Source organism: Taurulus bubalis, assembly GCF_910589615.1.
Source record: "Taurulus bubalis genome assembly, chromosome: 10".
In the NCBI taxonomy this organism is placed as follows: domain Eukaryota; kingdom Metazoa; phylum Chordata; class Actinopteri; order Perciformes; family Cottidae; genus Taurulus; species Taurulus bubalis.
In genome coordinates this window covers 26,571,615-26,590,224 of record NC_136598.1, presented here as the reverse complement: position 1 = coordinate 26,590,224, position 18,610 = coordinate 26,571,615, and positions in this window count along the sequence as shown.

The window sequence follows — 18,610 nt, the reverse complement described above, 5'->3', positions numbered from 1 at the left end:
AAGTGAAGTTTTGAATGGAAACAGTCTGCAAACAGAAGTGACTCAGCGGGGTTTGATCTTTTTATTTTGGGCCAGATTGTTGCACGTGAGTGTGCACGTCTCATTAGTCGTGGTTGTGCAGTAAACGCCTCGTGTGACGGGTTGAATGATTAGCTGTAGCGTCTCGTTGCATCGTGGCACGCTGGGTGGACTCGTGCATCATGAAGTATGAAGGTTCATGAAACAACTCACATGGTGAGGTTAGGGCTGGGATGTGAACACATCACACAACCATAGGAAACGTGTATTGTTTTGTTCCTATATTTGGTACCGGTCCTTTGGTGCCGGGCTGCACTGAAAAAATTAATGAAAACAAAATTTGTATTTATTATTACGGTTTTATTTTGAAAAACTGGACACATCCGTCTGAGCTCGTCTCGGCCACGTGACACGTTACCCCAAAAATTAACAAACGAGCAAAAATGAGTAAAAAAACAAACGTCTTTGGAAAAAGGCCCAATGAGGAGACAGAAGAAGAACAAGAACAAGAACAAGAAAGCTTCCACTGCAAACTAAAAACACATCTTTTTCTACTATACCTTGAATAAAGAAAGTAGCACTTACATGTTACTGATAGCACTTTGTAGTTTAACTTTATTAAAGAAATTGTACTTTCTTGGTTCTTGTTGAATGCACTTATTGTAAGTTGCTGAAGACCGCTAAATGAAATGTAAAAAGCTGCATTTAAAAGACGATATGAGGAGTCCTGCTTCTTCAGGTACGTGTTTGTCGCTGCAGGTGATTCTCACTAATATGCAGCAATAAAAGCACTTTATATTTGTATTTATCCCCCACACCTTGAAGAAAGTCCATGAAAATATTGTCTTCTTTTTTTACTGTTTCATTGCTTCAAAAGACACAAATATACATTTTCTTTAACCCTGTAAAACAATATAACATATTCATAATCAGCCTCTTCCAGTCGTCACCACAGCTGGAGAAAAAATATTCAAACACAAGATGTCTTTTAAGTCGTCGCACCCAATAAACGGGGGAAAACTGTAAACTCTGCAATCTCAATCAGACTTTAAAGACAGAGCTGTGGTTATAATAAGGCGGGGCGCGGCCGTGATTCACACTCTAAGTGGGTCGAAGTGGGATCTGAACCACCGATGGATGGAAGAACTTCTCCCGTCAGACACCACGGCCATAAAATGCGTCTGGAAACTAAAAGCAGCCGCTCGGCTCCTCTCCTCCCGCTTCGCCTCCTCACAGCAGCCCAGTGTCTCCGGAGTCTTTCTCCACCTTCATGCACCAGGACGGCGCCTGTCGCATCCCGGGCGGATCAGAGCCCCGTTGAATGGGTGCTCTTTCGGGTCCGGTGCGAGTTCGTCTCCAGGAGTTTTCGCCTCTCAGCGGGCCGGAAATCACCTTATCTGCTTTGCACAACAACACAGCGGCTGACACGGCCTCTGCCAAGAGCCGGGAGGATTTAGGTTCACTTTCCGACCCCTCCTCCTCTGCACGGCGGTCCCTGGGAACCGCGGGGCTTTAAGTCGGCCTTTCTCTACGTGGACTGAACCGCAAAGTCAGGACGACCAGCGTTGCAGAATGAAATGCATGTGGAGGGCTGCGAACTCATCACGGAACACTTCCACGTCCAGGGAAGATCAACACGATTTAAATTAATAGCATTATATTTATTGACACAAATCATTTCCTGTTGCGCAACAAACAGACTCGGACTGTGTGGCATCTTTTGGAGTTTGTGTTCTCGGTTTTGTTTCTTCTGTGTTTTGTTTGTTTTTTCTTTCCCCTGTTTCCTGCTTTTACTGTGAAAATTGTCACGTCTAGTTTGACTTCCTGGCGTTATATGTCTATACCTGTCTCTCTCCTCCTCACCTGTCTCTCTCCTCCTCACCTGTCTCTCTCCTGCTCACCTGTCTCTCCAGCGGGTCTCTTATGAGGATAAAAGTTTCACAGATGTCGTCATTGAAAATAGTTTTCAACATGAAAATAGTTTTTCAGAAAAAATTAATATTTACGAGCTCCAGAACTGAAGTCTTTTTCCAACTTCCTGTTCCTGGTCTCACGTGTAGTTCCTGTCCTCTTGATCCGGAGTGCTGACTCTTTCTTTCCCACCAAAAGTGTTTTTATAAAGAGCCCATTTATCTCCATGGGGTCGCGACCCTTTAAACCCGCTCCGTTAGATTGTAATCTCCACCACAGCCTCATCTTAGGCCTCCTGCGAAAGATCCCTAAGTGATGGATGATCCTTCAGCTCCTGTGATCGACTCCTCTTTCCTTCAGCCGGTTCCATTGCAGGTACTGGGAGACGCACTGGGAGACGCACTGGGAGCAGGAGCTGTGTTGACGTTTGGTGCTTTTAAGGGCTCGTCTTCCTTCTGACAAATGGAAGCACGCTGTGCGTGGTGAATACATGTCCGCTGTACCTGCTCAGACTCAGGTCCAGTTCCAGTAACACTCGACCCGCTGGTGTGTTTAGTGAAGAGTAAATACTGTGAGCTTAGCGGCGGCTGGTCCACACGACCTGCAGAAGAAAAGGTCAACGAGAAAAACCATTGAAGAGAAACGTATGCCCGAAAATGGAAATTAGCTTTTGGAAACTCCATATATATATAAAGCATCTGTGTGGACCTTTTTGGGGAAGAAATAAATAAAATGCATACGCTACATAATAGCTGGAGTACAAAAGGTGTAGAGGTATAGAGGTGTAGAGGCATGGAGGTGTAGAGGTATAGAGTTATAGATGTGTAGAGGTATAGAGTTATAGAGGTGTAGAGCAGAGGTATAGAGCTATAGAGGTGTAGAGTTATAGAGCTATAGAGGTGTAAAGTTATAGAGCTATAGAGGTGTAGAGATATAGAGGTGTAGAGTTATAGAGTTATAGATGTGTAGAGGTCTAGAGGTGTAGATTTATACGTAGATGTGTAGAGGTATAGAGGTGTAGAGTTATAGAGGTATAGAGGTGTAGAGGTGTAGAGGTATAGAGTTATAGAGTTGTAGAGGTATAGAGTTGTAGAGGTGTAGATGTGTAGAGGTATAAAGGTATAGAGGTATAGAATTATAGAGGTATAGAGGTATAGAGTTATAGAGGTATAGAGGTATAGAGTTATAGAGGTATAGAGGTATAGAGTTGTAGAGGTATAGAGTTGTAGAGGTATAGAGGTATAGAGTTATAGAGTTGTAGAGGTATAGAGGTATAGAGTTGTAGAGGTGTAGAGGTATAGAGTTGTAGAGGTGTAGCGTTAGAGAGGTATAGAGTTGTAGAGGTGTAGAGTTATAGAGGTGTAGAGGTATAGAGGTGTAGAGGTATAGAGTTATAGAGTTATACAGGTGTAGAGGTGTATAGTTGTAGAGTTATAGAGTTGTAGATGTATAGAGTTATAGAGGTGTAGAGTTGCAGAGTTATAGAGGTGTAGAGTTATAGAGGTGTAGAGGTATAGAGTTGTAGAGTTATAGAGGTGTAGAGGTATATAGTTGGAGAGGTGTATAGTTGTAGAGTTATACAGGTGTAGAGGTGTACAGTTATACAGGTGTAGAGGTGTATAGTTGTAGAGTTATAGAGGTATAGATGTGTAGAGGTGTATAGTTGTAGAGTTATAGAGGTGTAGAGGTATAGAGGTATAGAGTTGTAGAGGTGTAGATGTGTAGAGGTATAGAGGTATAGAGCTATAGAGTTGTAGAGGTGTAGAGGTATAGAGTTATAGAGGTGTAAATGTGTAGAGGTATAGAGTTATAGAGGTGTAGAGTTATAGAGTATTAGAGGTGTATAGGTATAGAGGTGTAGAGGTGTAGATGTATAGAGTTATAGAGGTGTAGAGTTGTAGAGTTATAGAGGTGTAGATGTATATAGGTATAGAGGTGTAGATGTATAGAGTTATAGAGGTGTAGAGTTGTAGAGTTATAGAGGTGTAGAGGTATAGATGTATAGATGTGTAGAGGTGTATAGTTGTAGAGTTATACAGGTGTACAGGTGTATAGTTATACAGGTGTACAGGTGTATAGTTATACAGGTGTAGAGGTGTATAGTTGTAGAGTTATAGAGGTGTAGAGGTATAGAGTTGTAGAGTTATAGAGGTATAGATGTATAGAGGTATAGAGTTATAGAGGTGTAGAGGTATAGAGGTATAGAGTTATAGAGGTGTAGAGGTGTAGAGGTATAGAGGTATAGAGTTATAGAGGTGTAGAGGTATAGAGGTATAGAGTTATAGAAGTGTAGAGGTATAGAGGTGTAGAGGTATAGAGGTATAGAGTTATAGAGGTGTAGAGGTATAGAGGTATAGAGTTATAGAGGTATAGAGTTATAGAGGTATAGAGGTATAGAGTTGTAGAGGTGTAGATGTGTAGAGGTATAGAGTTATAGAGGTGTAGAGGTGTAGAGGTATAGAGGTATAGAGGTATAGAGTTGTAGAGGTATAGAGGTATAGAGGTGTAGAGGTATAGAGGTATAGAGTTATAGAGGTATAGAGTTATAGAGGTATAGAGGTATAGAGTTGTAGAGGTGTAGATGTGTAGAGGTATAGAGGTATAGAGTTATAGAGGTGTAGAGGTGTAGAGGTATAGAGGTATAGATGTGTAGAGGTATAGAGGTATAGAGTTATATAGGTATAGAGGTATAGAGTTATAGAGGTATAGAGTTGTAGAGGTATAGAGTTGTAGAGGTATAGAGTTATAGAGTTGTAGAGGTATAGAGGTATAGAGTTGTAGAGGTATAGAGGTATAGAGTTGTAGAGGTGTAGATGTGTAGAGGTATAAAGGTATAGAGGTATAGAATTATAGAGGTATAGAGATATAGAGTTATATAGGTATAGAGGTATAGAGTTGTAGAGGTATAGAGGTATAGAGGTATAGAGTTATAGAGTTGTAGAGGTATAGAGGTATAGAGTTGTAGAGGTGTAGAGGTATAGAGTTGTAGAGGTGTAGAGGTATAGAGGTATAGAGGTGTAGAGGTATAGAGGTGTAGAGTTATAGAGGTATAGAGGTGTAGAGATATAGAGGTATAGAGTTATAGAGGTGTAGAGGTGTAGAGATATAGAGGTATAGAGTTATAGAGGTGTAGAGGTGTAGAGATATAGAGGTATAGAGTTATAGAGGTGTAGAGGTGTAGAGATATAGAGGTATAGAGTTATAGAGGTGTAGAGGTGTAGAGATATAGAGGTATAGAGTTATAGAAGTGTAGAGGTGTAGAGATATTGTTTAACTGTTGCAGCACTATTTAAAGCAGGTGCTGGTAATTATCTGATGAGGATTATCTGACCTTTGACCTCCACGACCATCAAATAGTCATGTGATGTCATGGCATCATAAAATGTAGAAATATTTATTACTAACAACCAATCTGTTTATATATTTTTGCGTTTGATGTTTTCCTTCTTGAGCGTTTTGACCTCTGTGACCTTTCGTCACCCACAACACCCTCTGATGTCTAGCTTCACAGACACTCGTGCGTGTGTGTGTGTGTGTGTGTGTGTGTGTGTGTGTGTGTGTGTGTGTGTGTGTGTGTGTGTGTATTTACACATGAGTAAATATATAAACAGGGTCCAAGGGCCTCAGCTGTCAATCACTCTGTGGACGAACACGCTGCAGGAGAGGAAACCAGTCGGAGGCTCCATCTGACACAAGGGGAGGAAGAGGAGGAGGAGGAAGAGGAAGAAGAGGAGGAGGAGGAGCTGTGGTTTGGATCCATAACTCTGAGGCATCAGGCTGTGAACGAGAGGTCAACAGTGACGACTTCATCTGCTACAATTTATTGCCGATGTCGTGAAAAAACGGAACAATTTTACAGTGAAGGGCTGACGTCTTGAAGTGGAGATGCAGTGAAACACGTGTGAGTGTGTATGTGTGTGTGTGTGTGTGTGTGTGTGTGTGTGTGTGTGTGTGTGTGTGTGTGTGTGTGTGTGTGTGTGTGTGTGTGTGTGTGTGTGTGTGTGTGTGTGTGTGTGTATGTGCGATGTCAGCTGTGTGTGGTTTAGATTACAAACTCATTTCAAGGACTTCAGATTCCTTTAAAAATATATATTGTTCTGAAAGATAAAACCCCAAATCTTTTCTTTGTCAATGAAGACCAGAACATAAAAGCAGCTTCATGTCGACGTGTTTGACGAGATAATCGTCTTCATTGTCATGTTTTTATGCATCTGAAGGTTATTAAATACACGTACGGTAAAGACAGTACGTGTACAGTCTTAAAAACAGTATTATCGTAAATATATATTTGTACCCGAGTACTGTGAGTGTACTTAGGTACTTTCCACTAGTCTCTCTCTCTCTCTCTCTCTCTCTCACACACACACACACACACACACACACACACACACACACACACACACACACACACACACACACACACACACTGTGATCCACCTCACTTCTCTCACTTCTTCTCCCCACATAAACCCCGTAATGAGGACTAAATTGAGGACTAAATTGGGGTAGTTTCCAGCGCCTACATAGATTTGAGTTGCCATGGAGACGTTGCACAATAAGGGCCGGGCTGACTTAACCGCTCGCTCTAATGTTACAGCTCATCTGGGATGTAACGAGAAGCAGCAGCAGAAAGCCCCTCAGCTCTCTGGGCTGCTGCAGCCACTAATGTGTTGAGACTCCAAACATGCTGTGAATGTTTAGTGAACGCAGCTCGGCTGCTCAAGGTCGTTTAAACCAGAGACGACCTTGAGCAGCGGTCAAGGCGCTGCAGAGGTCAAGGTGCTGCAGAGGTCAAGGTGCTGAAGAGGTCAAGGTGCTGCAGAGGTCAAGACGCTGAAGAGATGGAGCAGAAACCTTTTGGGGGAAATCCGGCCTGGAATCCGCTGAAGATGCCACTTTTTCACTCGGTAACCGTAAAAGCCGTAGCTCTCCGCTAGCTCCCTGACAACCACCGAAGGAAGCGTGACCAGCCCCGGCTCGACACCCGACTCTGGCCGCAGATGGGATGCGGCCAATAGCAGCAGCAGCAGTGGGGAGCTAGCGCTGCTGCTGCTAGCGCTGCTGCTGCTAGCGCTGCTGCTGCTAGCGCTGCTGCTGCTAGCGCTGCTGCTGCTAGCCTGCTACAGCATGGACACCCACCAGACGTAGAAGCGGCTTGTAACACGACTTTTACGGTACTCCCACGGAGCGTGCGTTGAGCTGACATAGTGGGTTAGGAGGACAAAGCTAGGGAGGTGAAAGGAAGAGAGAGGCAGCATGGCTTCCATCACAACACGCTGTGCTCACGTCGTAGACTGGAAATAAACCTAGAGAACAGGAAGTGACCATATTTCGACTGAGGAGGACGTTGACTTGTCAATCACCTTGTAGCCCCGCCCCTGAAGCGTCCCCTGCTTTATGCTCTGTTTGACTCTAAATGACCATAATTTACTAAATGAACATCATGCTGTATTGAAGAAGACTTGAAACTAGAGATTGAGACATAAACTCATGTTTACAATGTTTACTGAGGGAATACATCAAGAGAAGTAGAGTCATTTATATAGACTTCTATACAACCAGAGGAGTCGCCCCCTGGTGGTCAGGAGAGAGAATGCAGCTTTAACACATGACGCATAGACTTCTATACATCCAGAGGAGTCGCCCCCTGGTGGTCAGTAGAGAGAATGCAGCTTTAACACATGAAGCATATACTTCTATACAACCAGTGGAGTCAAACCCTGGAGGTCAGGAGAGAGAATGCAGCTTGTATGTATGTATTTGATATATCTCATCCTTTTAAATTATATTAAGGATTATATCTCTGCATAAATAAGGGTGTGGCCTTTTCGAGTGACAGGTGGCTGCCGTCACAGGTGGCTAGCTGCTAGCTGCTAGCTGCTAGCTGTATCCTCCGCTTCGTCCCCCGGGTTTGACATCGATCACATTCACAGTGACCTGCTCTGTCAAGAGCCATATGTTTTGCATGAATCTCCAGTTTTGATCTCTCGCTAGAGCACTCTATCTAGATCTTGTATTACATAATGCTTTCATTTTTTTCTTCTTCACCTGTACAGGAAACATGCACACTCAGTCATGCTCATACCATAATCATACACTGCTGCGTGTGTGTGTGTGTGTGTGTGTGTGTGTGTGTGTGTGTGTGTGTGTGTGTGTGTGTAGTGATGAAAACATGCGGTCAAGCCTGCGTACGCACGAGCAGTAAAAACAGTTTTTTATGACGGGTGTTCTCATCCACGCGGTCTGTTTTCAATGTGACAGCATCGGATCAAAGCCCACCTCACTGCAGCACCAGCAACTCTAGGCTCTGATGCCGGTGACACGATCTGTTCAGCCTGAAGGTATCGGGTGTCGTGTTGGAGCGAGCTCCAGTGATGTAACCGGCACGGCAACGGACCATTAATCACCGACGTCTTCAGAGCCGCCTCGTGCCAAACACGGGATCCAAAGTAAAACCACACAGTGACTCGGCCCCTGCAGCAGCTTCAGCCCTTTGTTTTGCCTTTTGACGCTCTGTCGCTGTTTCTGGTAAATGGTTGCACGTGTTTTGAACTAAAGTTTTGGGGCAAAAATCCCAAATGAATCAGTGTTTCTTTCCATCCGCTGTCTTGAAGCGCATATATTCAGAAGGAATAACCGTTTTTAATCAAAGTTGAGTTATTTGGGGTGTTTTAAAGATGAATTTATCTCTTAATATCAGATCATATCAGCTGCACTCGTGACATAGGGATGTTGCAGTTACATACAGCTATGATCATTTATCTTTTTTTTCTTTATTTATTGGTCTTTCTATTGGAGATGGTGAATCTTATCAGCTTGAAGTTGAAGCTTTGTCCATTATAGAGGAAACAGAACAATGTATCAATAAAGGTGGATTCAAAAATCACTTTGCCAACTTTTCCAATGCAGCCAAGAGTAAAAACATTCTGCAGTCTTTTGTATTTTTGTCTGAAAGTCTGAATCAGGTGGATTGAAACAACCCTCTCTCTGTCCCTCTCGTGCACGGCAGCACAGTGCACGTGAGGTGGACCTGACCAGCCAAGGGAGGCGTCAAAAGTTGACAATGTTTCTGCTTCATTCAAAAGTCGGGTGAGTGATGATGCAATACTGGGTCAGGAAGTTTAGTCTTTACCAGCTGTGGGTAAACGTCTGTGAAGGAGAAGATTGTTGTTGTCCTTCCTGTCAAGTCCTTCACCTGCAAGACTACAGAAACAAAGCAAGTGCTGCACGGCAGAAAGACAAAATAAAACCTCTCAATCATCCCTCCTGGCCCACTGGAGGTATGTTGTCTTTCTCTTTTCTTTTGGGGACGGGGTTTCTGGGCGTCACCCTCTATAAAAACATAGCAACCAGGTGCCAAATCATCATCATGCATCTTAGAGGAAACCCCCCAAAAAACCTTGCTGAGCCGAAGAGGAGGGGTCCGACCCCAACCTGACAGATCCAACTCACTCTGCCATGAAATAAATGGGTCGAGAACACAGTGGATTGCTTAATTTCACAAGTAAGAAGCTTGCTTGTTTGTATCAACACTACCAGGCAAACAATCCCTGCAATCGATCCTTTTTTTGTAGACATATCTTGAAAATAACAAACTATTTGTCTGGTTTTGTTGAAGCCAATCACTGCAAGTGTTCTTCTGTTTGGCAGCTATAAGATAAGATCAGATAAGTGGGGAAATGTATGTGATTAGAGGGTAAAGTGCAAACAAGAGACATAGTAAAACAAGTAACAAGATCAAAACAAGTATTACAAATAAGCAATAAACAATAATACAAAAACAGTAAAGAATCCTCAGTAACTGAAATATTATAAATACAGAAAAAATAACGTATTGAACAGTGTATTTATATTGTAGAGGATTTAAGTGTTAAGTGTACAACGCCATACAGGCAAGATTTTCCTGCAGTCACACTAACAGTGCTAACAGTGCTAACAGTGCTAACAGCGCTAACACGATGTCTTATGAGCACTGCAGTGCAGTGTCTATTAGCTCAATAGCTAGCCTGTGATACACACACAAGATTCACTTGACGGTATCACATGAAGTACTCTAATGGTATCTGTATCACTTTAGGGGACAGCCCTTCACGCTAGCAGCTAGCTACTTGCTAGCATGTACGCATTGACATGCCCTCTGCGACACATGAGAAGCAGCAGGTTTGTTTAGTTTTTACCAAACAATGGTTATGATTAAGAGCGGTCCGATTTACTGCATTTTACAGCATCACTACGTAAAACCGTTTTTAATGTCAGATACGGTGAAATCCAAAACCTTTTATACACAACATTTGCGAGACATTCTCTATATAAATATGCTACAACTAAAGGAACATGAAGAGCTTGTAATGTGTGACCTGTGCATGGCCCCAGGAACTGCAACCAATAACCGGGTCTTCCTTTTATGTTGGGTTTCCTTGTTTTAAAAAGTTCTCTCTCGCTCTCGGGAATCTACTCAGTGTTTTCCTCTCCGCCACACATGTGAACCCTGCCGAAACTACATCAAGCGTGTGTGTTCAGTTCATGTGAGAAAGTTGGAGAACTGGAGGAAACAAGCATCTGGATCCACTCCAGTATTATCAACAAATAGCCGTTCAAAGCTAAATGATCAAACGGCGACTCGCGTGTCATATACGAACATGCTATTTGGTTGGATTCTCCACGCAAGCTTAAGCACACTGAGGCAGAGCTCAACACCTCATATATCTATCTGACATATTCCAGTAACATTCGGCACTAATTTACTCAAGGAGTCTGGGATTTGTGGTCAAGGATTATGGCGAGCCACAAAGACGATCTCTGAAGCATCAGTGAACACGGGCGCGAATGGTTCTGGCTCTCAAGAAAGGGGGGTTCCAAATCACGGAGGCCAATCTGGCAACCACAACAGGGCTCAGATTTCATAGGATGCTGCAAAAGCTGCAGCAGCGGTTGGAATTGTTCTTGTTACGTTTAGTTCACAATCCAGCCCAGTACCACAGCAGTTCATCAAACAGTCACGTAATGCAATCTGTTGGTGTTGTGTACATGGGCACGAATTGTGTGTTTTATTCGTGACACTCAGAATGACAACACTGCCAACGGAGACTCAATTAGGAGCCCTGTGGTGCACACACACATTAAATGCATCCTCATGACGAAGTTAGAGCAAGTGACGTACTTTATAATATCCAAAAAGAAAACTATTGCTGGGCTGGAGGGGAGGGGTTGCCTCAACTTAACTGTTGGTGTTGTTGCCTCAACCTAACTATTGGTGTTATTATCTAAATCTGACTGTTGGTTTAATTGCCTAAACCTAACTGTTGGTTTTGTTGCCTCAACCTAACTGTTGGTGTTGTTGCCTCAACCTAACTGTTGGTTTTGTTGCCTCAAACTAACTGTTGGTTGTATTGCCTCAACCTAACTGTCAGTGGTTGTGTTGCCTCAACCTAATTGTCAGTGGTTTTGTTGCCTCAACCTAACTGTTGGTGGTTTTGTTGCCTCAACCTAACTGTTGGTTGTATTGCCTCAACCCAACTATCAGTGGTTTTGTTGCCTCAACCTAACTGTTGGTTGCGTTGCCTCAACCTAACTGTTGGTGGTTTTGTTGCCTCAACCAAACTGTTGGTTTTGTTGCCTCAACCTAACTTTTGGTGTTGTTGCCTCAACCTAACTGTTGGTGTTGTTGCCTCAACCTAACTGTTGGTGTTGTTGCCTCAACGAAACTGTTGGTGTTGTTGCCTCAACCTAACTGTTGGTGTTGTTGCCTCAACCTAACTGTTGGTGTTGTTGCCTCAACCTAACTGTTGGTGTTGTTGCCTCAACGAAACTGTTGGTGTTGTTGCCTCAACCTAACTGTTGGTGTTGTTGCCTCAACCTAACTGTTGGTGTTGTTGCCTCAACCTAACTGTTGGTGTTGTTGCCTCAACGTAACTGTTGGTGTTGTTGCCTCAACCTAACTGTTGGTGTTGTTGCCTCAACCTAACTGTTGGTGTTGTTGCCTCAACCTAACTGTTGGTGTTGTTGCCTGAACGAAACTGTTGGTGTTGTTGCCTCAACCTAACTGTTGGTGTTGTTGCCTCAACCTAACTGTTGGTGTTGTTGCCTCAACCTAACTGTTGGTGTTGTTGCCTCAACCAAACTGTTGGTGTTGTTGCCTCAACCTAACTGTTGGTGTTGTTGCCTCAACCTAACTGTTGGTGTTGTTGCCTCAACCTAACTGTTGGTGTTGTTGCCTCAACCTAACTGTTGGTGTTGTTGCCTCAACGTAACTGTTGGTGTTGTTGCCTCAACCTAACTGTTGGTGTTGTTGCCTCAACCTAACTGTTGGTGTTGTTGCCTCAACCTAACTGTTGGTGTTGTTGCCTCAACCTAACTGGTGGTTTTGTTGGATCAGATGGGAAGCCAGAAAATACTATTAGGCCTTCTGGGGCTGATAACCATTTTCCTAACCATGTCTTAACTATATTTTGCCTTTAGTAAAACATATTTTTAAATATATATATATGCATTTCTCATCACAATAAAATAAGTCAGCAAATAAGTCAATTTAAAGTTGCTGTAATACAAAAGTTGGAGCTTTGTTTGCATTGTTTCTCGCCTGTTTTTTTTACTACCACTGACTTCCTGTTTTGATGCCGGCAGTTGTGGTCGGAACAGATATTGACATTAACATTTTTTAATTATGTTGAACAATATGATTTTTTCCCTTTCCCTGTACATTCTTCCTGCGTTCATCACGTTTGATCAATTCTCGACCGGAACCAGACTTCTTTAACGAGATGTTTCACACCAGCTTTAGATATCGACCGGTCGGCCCTAAAGGATGAAGTCATGGACGTCGACATGAAACTCCTCCGCACAAACCTCAGCCCACAGCTGTCTGTTCTCTGCACTGATAACGAGCGGGGAGGTCGCTCCAGCTTTGTCTTGTCAGGTTGTCAATGAGTCTGCTGTCGGATATGAGCGTTCAACTGCAACTGCAACATCCCCACAGAGACAGAATTGCCCAATCCTTGGTAGTCAAGGGGTTTGTGGGTGTTTAGTGTGCACAAGCATGTGTGTGTGTCCTTGTGTGTGTGGGGAAATCTCAGGTTACCCCTCATCATTCCTCCTTGTTCTGCAATGCATCACTGTCAGAGCGAATGTAGCCCCGTTCCAAATAGTTTAGTCTGACAGGACCCACTTGAACACGATACCGTGGTGTTGTGTCGAGCGCAGATACGTTCATGCCAGAGCAGCCTGGCTGAAATGAATGGATGATATGACTCATGTAGTTCTGTGGGAGACCAAGACTTTAACCAACATCGACTGATGCATTAGACGAGCAGCTGCTGCACGTTGTCAGAACCAGGGACGGGTGTCGATAGGATTCTATCGATACTCGTATGCTTATTGATGCTCTTATCAGTTCTATTGTGAGGAAAAAACACAACATTTCTTTATGTATCTTGTATTTAAACACAAAGTATTTCTTGAGGAGCAAAACAAGAAGTTCCTAAACCTTTAAACTCCATTATCAGCTCCTCGATGATCTCATTGATTCGCCCTCATCACCTGATCAGACTGCGTATGACATCACTCACGTTACCTGCTGCTCCACCAACAGGTGGAATCTACTGGAGTCACATGTAGAAACACCTTGAGTCTTTGTCTCCTCTCTGAGACGATGTGAGTCTGAGGCTGGACTGAACCAGAGACAAAGAGACAAAGAGATAAAGAGACAAAGAGACAAAGAGGTAAAGAGACAAAGAGACAAAGAGGTAAAGAGACAAAGAGATAAAGAGACAAAGAGAGAAAGAGATAAAGAGACAAAGAGGTAAAGAGACAAAGAGACAAAGAGACAAAGAGACAAAGAGATAAAGAGGTAAAGAGACAAAGAGATAAAGAGACAAAGAGAGAAAGAGACAAAGAGACAAAGAGACAAAGAGACAAAGAGACAAAGAGACAAAGAGATAAAGAGACAAAGAGAGAAAGAGATGAAGAGACAAAGAGAGAAAGAGAGAAAGAGAGAAAGAGACAAAGAGAGAAAGAGACAAAGAGAGAAAGAGATAAAGAGACAAAGAGACAAAGAGACAAAGAGACAAAGAGACGAAGAGACAAAGAGATAAAGAGATAAAGAGATGAAGAGACAAAGAGAGACTAAGAGACAGAGAGAGGAGCTTTGAGACGAGGACGTCTCTCTCCAGAACTTCTAAAGGACTGATAGCAGAACCGTTAACTTCGGACCGCGTCGATACTTTGGGTTTTTACTCATTTAGAACCGGTTCCCTTTTAGAACCGAGTCTCTGAGGCCTCCGTAGTCAGAAGTAAAACAAACACAGAAATGTGGTATTAGGTTGAGGGTATTATTTTTTGCCTCACCCTGTCATCGCTTTCTCCGGGAACCTGATCCTCTCCCAGGACCCAGCGCTGGATCCTGGTGCGATGCTCTGGGGGATGCTCGTTGCGGTCCGTCTCCGGAGGCCTCGTCATGGCGCTAACGTGGGAGTCAACGCTCAGCTCGACCCCCGAGCCGAGCTCCACCATCGTCAAGCTGAAAAACTAAGAAGAGGTCATTCAGGACGAAACACAAGCCGTGTTCTGAGTTAACACCACGTCTCACAGCCAGAGTCACGGCCGTGTTGTGGACATGCATGTCGCCCTCTGCAATGGTTGCGTAACCCAAGAACATTCTTCACTAATGAAGACGTAATTGAAGCCTGGCAGTGGTTTCGTAGCGTCTCCAGAGGCCTCGGGATATGGAAGTCAACCCTCTGCCTTGACCCCATAAGATGACATATTATGAAAAATGCACTTTTTTGGGGGGCTTTTCAACATGGGTGACGAGAGACCCCCAACGTATGAGTTAAAAAACATCCTCTCTTTTTCTTGCACTCCATCGATCAGAAAGACAACGAGCTGCTGGATACGTGGCTCATGTGCCACTTCCACTTCCACCTCCAGCTAAGGGCCAGTTGTTCTCACAGCCGCTACTGGGAAACCCCAAATGCCCCATTGGACCGAAACATTATCTAGACAAGAAGTACTTCTTGAAATACTTAGTCGAGTTTAATAAAGATGATGAAATACTTAGTTATGTCTGGAATGATAACTGATAAACTGTATGTCATATGTTGGGGTATGAATGTCAGGACAGTAAAATGTGCTTGTGTATAATTTCCACCTTCATTCTCCTTTTGTACAACACAGTTGAATACGGCTAACGTCTCTGGAACAAACTCGGAGAATCTACTTTTCTCTCGTGTTCATGCAGAAAAGGAAGCGGACGCCGCCTGGAAACAGCTTTCACACCCATACCCAGTCGATCAGCTTCCATCCATCGCTGTCCGCGGTTACTCACTCTGACACAAGTGGAAACAACGGTGCTACGAATGTCTGTTTAATGAAATACAGCGTCAGAAGCATTACATAAACGTGTTTGAAATTGTGCTTCATTTTGCCAAAGTTACAAAACAAAACAATGAGAGTGGCATGAAGTGTTTGATAGGGCTTTCATCCAAAGCACCTCGCGGACCTGTGAGTGTATTTCTCTTCTGGCTGCACAAATGAAACACCCTTGGACATGAGAAAACAGGTGATCACAAATAGAGTGGAGGAGCTGGGAAACGCTCACATTGTACAGCAGGTGAGCGGCTGAGCCGACGCAGGTTTGAGGCGAGATGAGGATTAAAATAACCCGCCTCTCACCCGGGACGTAAACCAGACCCGACCCAGTATTTGTTCTCCGTGAAGTAAAGCCACAGAAATGCCTGTGCGAGTGCCATTTTAAACATCTGGTGCAGCAGCTTGTATGATATCATCCGACGTTCGCCCGTATAAGTGTAACTCAACAAAGAGAGCTCGACTCCATTAAGACAATGCAGGGGAACAATGTAGACTTGCTCATCAGTGGAGAAGGTTCATAAAGCAACTGACCTGATTTGGTTCCACTCTGTAGACTTCGTTTTCTCAGATCGGTGTTAAGAGCACCGATTTATTTTCTCACGATCAATACTGTAATGTCTAATCTCTGGTTAGTGGCAATCAATTACAGTTTATAGACTCGCAGTCCGACTAAAGAAACCACAAACATAGAAACACATAACCAATCATTATTGACCCCGGATCATTCAAGTGCTAAGATGGCCCATCACACACTGGAAACCCGACTTTAACAACACCGGTGGCCGAGTTGGACATCCATCAGAAGGCCTTCATTGACAGCTCCAAGCCTCTAATCCATCAGCTTCATCCACTGTAATGTGGAAATACCTCCACGAAGGCCACTCGGGGGTCGTTCATCAGACTCCTCGGGTGCTGTTGAGACGTTCGTAATGATTCAAGTCCTGCTACTTTAATACCATTAGAGTAGAGGGTTACTAAAAGCAGCAATGTGATTACATGAAGGCTTTTAATGGAGAATGTGGAGTAATTTATTTTCTTTAATGGATGGAAAATGGAGTTTGAATGGAGAAAGGTTGTTACTCTAGCTGTGGCTGTCTAAAGCAAAATGGCATATTTCCCATAAATGTGTCCACTATTAACTTGTCAAATACCAACGTTTGGTCGCTGCCACGAGGCATTGATTGGCTTTTAACTAACTCCAATGTAAACCCTCCCGACAGTAAGAGCGTTAGTTTAAAGTCCGTGACAGTCTGCTTAAAGCCGGCGGGGAGGTGGTGGACGGGTCAAACAAACACAGGACCTTCGTCCAGGAGAGAGCTGTTTGTGTCCCGTCAAAACTAAAACATAACGGTTGACATTTTCTCACCTGAGTTGCTCGTCATGTCACATTGAGAGTCAAATAGACCATAAAGCAGAGTATGCTTACTGTGATTGACAGGGCGCCGCTGCTACCAGAGACGTATACGCCGTCTCTACGGCCCGCCTTCCAAATATGGTCACTTCTTTTCATTGGTTGTGTCTTTTCATTGGCAATGGGCGCAATCCAATATAGCAACGGCGTAGTTAACTTCTTATATACAGTCCATGGTTCCTAGTCACGTGATTCGGATTCATCAAATGGTACATTTCTAGTCTTCCGACCACTCAAAGTGCTTTAACACTACATGTCATTCACCATTCACATTCATTCATACACTGATGAGAGGGGCCACTAAGGTAAGTAACTCATTCATACCCCATAACCCACAATCTGGGGTTAAGGGTCAAGGACACATCGACATTGGATCAAACCGCCAATCTTTTTATCGATTTTGCAAATACTTTAGACCACTGGTGTCAAACTCAAGGCGCGACGGCTTGAAAGCCATGTAATCGCGGACCCGTTTTCAGTCATTCGCAGAGCCGTTTAAAAAAATAAATAATCCTGTGCTTTTATTTTGAAGGGACTTTTTAATGCGGCAGAGTGCAGTTTATTCAATTTCAGTTATATTGATGTAATGTGTTGTAACTCTGTAACGTTGTTCATTCTGGTCACATGACATCTATTCTTCTGTCCATCCGGGGAGAGGGATCCTCCTCTGTTGCTCTCCTGAAGGTTCTTCCTGTTTTCCCTGTGAAACACACCTTACTTGCGTGAGTTTACACATCGGACTATTTGTGATAGTTTGCTTCATTCCCAACCTTTTTTTTATGTTATGTTCAAAAAGGCTGAAGTTATAACATTATTATATGTGTTGTATTACCTTGTGTACTTAAGAAGCACTTTTGGGTTTTTAATTGAGTGTGAAAGGGAATATTTCTGTTTGGCATACTGTGATACTATCTCAGGTTCAAACGGCATCATATTTTCATTAAATCAAATTGAGAAGTTGAAAATGTTCCTCGCTTTGGTCGCGGCTTGTCATTCAGGGTGATGGTGGGTTCTGCAGACAGACCAGTTGAACCACTGCCCCAGACCACATGCATGTTCTTAGAGGTATGTCCTTCTCAACTGTGACAAAAAAGCTTTGAACAAAGTTAATATAACAACGTGCGTTTAATCTTTGTTATTTGCATCTGTTTTAAGTTTGATCTTTGATAGAGTAATGTGGGTTTCTTAACCCAAAATGAAATGGATTTAATTTTTGGCTGACGGTGGGGGATGTTCATGTGTGCCCATGTGTATGATGTGACTCTTTGCGGTAACACAGTAAAAAATGTGGCTCTTAGTCTCTGACTGGTTGGCCACCCCTGCCCGAGAGGGTTGCCTAACACGTGTGTAGGGGCACCGACCAAGAGGCTGGGGAGTCCGAATGTGTTTGAATGTTTGCAGGTGGTGAGTGTGCAAGGTCTGCATGTAAAAAAAATGGCAAGTTGAAACACACTGTAATATTACACAATAGAACACAATAGAACGTGTTTGAACGATATTTAACAGAACCTCCTAACATCTGTGAGTAATGCATACTCCCCGCTTCCCGTTGAAAGTTACGAGTGGTGCAATGCAGAAGTTTGGCCGTCGTCGATTTGTTGCCATGTACACCTCAAATATTAGCCAAACACTGAAAACCCAAAGTTTATACAACACACAGAAATCCCCATGTTTAATCTCCCTCCAACAGCTGCCCAGTTGAAAGACAGAAAGCAGGACGATGTGAGGATGCTGTGAGGAGCTGAGATTAAGAAGTGTGGGCGTGACAGCGGTTCACAGTTTCCAGATCCATTCATCATTCTCAGATTCCATATGTAGAATGTGTTAGCTGCGGGGAGCAGAGCCGAGGAGGCCCGGCCCGACAGCCTCTGATGGATCACCTGCATACTTCACAAGATTTTCTAA